This window comes from Hibiscus syriacus, unplaced genomic scaffold, assembly GCF_006381635.1.
Source record: "Hibiscus syriacus cultivar Baekdansim isolate YM2019G1 unplaced genomic scaffold, ASM638163v2 tig00000666_pilon, whole genome shotgun sequence".
NCBI classification, from domain to species: domain Eukaryota; kingdom Viridiplantae; phylum Streptophyta; class Magnoliopsida; order Malvales; family Malvaceae; genus Hibiscus; species Hibiscus syriacus.
The window spans coordinates 47,080-49,081 of NW_024061809.1; positions in this window are offsets into that span (position 1 = coordinate 47,080).

Genomic DNA, 2,002 nt, shown 5'->3' on the forward strand with positions numbered 1-2,002 from the left:
TGCCTTAAATTGTTATATCGAAACATAGTTCAACAGAATCAATATGCTCCCGAAAATTGGCCATGTATTCCATCATGGTATTAATTGTGACATCCTCTCTAACTGGAGCTTCTTCCATCATTGTGTCTCCAATTGGTTGCTCGTCTTCATGGCCAATGGGGTCCATTTTCTCCCTCTCTTGATCTAATCCGACCTCCTTGACACGCTTCCAACCGAGTTTTTCAACAAAATCATATCCCGCTTTTTTAATAAATAACATGTCAATCTTGCGGGTTAATCGAACATGGGCGTCATGCAAAAAATCAACTTCTTTCTTCTTCAACAGATGGGTGATGACACATCCATATGGTAGTGAAGCTAAAATTGTTACTCCCTTTGTGACCATATATACAATTGTATTAAATATCAGTTTAGCAATGTTTGGAGCCGTTTTGGATTTAGATTTATACTTTGCTATCCACTAATAATCGTTGTCTCGAATCGTTGAATGTTTTCCCCCACTAGGCCGGATATACCATGTGAGCATTTTGTGAAACACTATCGACTCTACATCTAGGTGAATTGGGTTATTTCTAGCAACCCGTTGTATTGTAGTATCTAAATTATTTTCATCTGAATCCCCTTTATTCTCGACACCTAGACCCTCCGCAATAGTTTCCGGAGATATATATATTTCCTTCCCCATGACATGGGTATTAATTCCTATTATATTAGTCTTATTAGGCTCGTGCTGTACGGAAGCATTGTTGTAGAAGACTCTAACTAGGTTGGGGTAATATTTTGGTTCTACACTAAGGAATTCAAGCCAACCCCAAGATGTAAATGTGGATTTAAAACTAAATGCATATTTATCATTAAACAAGAAACCCAAGTCAATGACACATTCGGGACGAATCTTCCTTACTTTAAAACTCGTCTGCCATCTTTGTTTCTCCATATCGGATCTAAAGTTCAGAGTTTTGAAGGACCTGATTTCCTCAGAAGAATCGTTTGTTTGAGAAGGAGGTTGTGGTTGAGAAGAGCTTTCAGAAAGACCGCGCTTCTGACGCTGACGTTTTGGAGCCATTTTGGGTGTAGATGCTATTACAATGGAACACAAACACATTCAGGAAAAAAACTCCAATATACAAATCAATCAAACCCATAAAATATCGATAAATTTACCTGAATATCTGATCGTCACTATTATGATAACGCTAGTATTCGTCGGAGAGGAAGATTTTAGAAGCCTTTAGATTTAGGGTTTGTTTGCCAATTTTAGAGACAGAATAAATAATGAAGGGGAAAAAACACGCGATATTTAAATTAGTATCGACACAAAATTAAACAAGTGTTGATATATGTTGTAGACCTATTGTCTCATAAAACTGGTATATTTATACCGGTTACATTGTAAATTTACCTATTACATTATACTTATGGATGCATATGTTTTTGGGATCGACACTTTTTGAAAATGTATCGACACTTTATGCGTTCACTCTTTTTGGCATACATTCTGGACCAAAAGTATTGACACAAAATTAAACAAGTGTCGATACATGTTGTAGACCTATTGTCTCATAAAACCGGTATATTTATATCGGTTACATTGTAAATTTACCTATTACATTATACTTATGGATGCATATGTTTCTGGGATCGACATTTTTTGAAAATGTATCGACACTTTATGCGTTCACATTTTTTGGCATCCATTCTGGACCAAAAGTATCGACACAAAATTAAACAAGTGTCGATACATGTTGTAGAGCTATTCTCTCATAAAACTGGTATATTTATACCGGTTACATTGTAAATTTACCTATTACATTATACTTATAGATGCATATGTTTCTGGGATCGATAAATTTTACCTATTACATTACACATATGCTGACTTATTTTTTGGAAACTTAATGTTTGGGAATCATACTTGACAAAATGTTGGAAACAAATCAGTGTTTATTAATTTTTCAGTAAAAAGTCTATTTTTACCAACTACATTGTCAATTTACCTTTT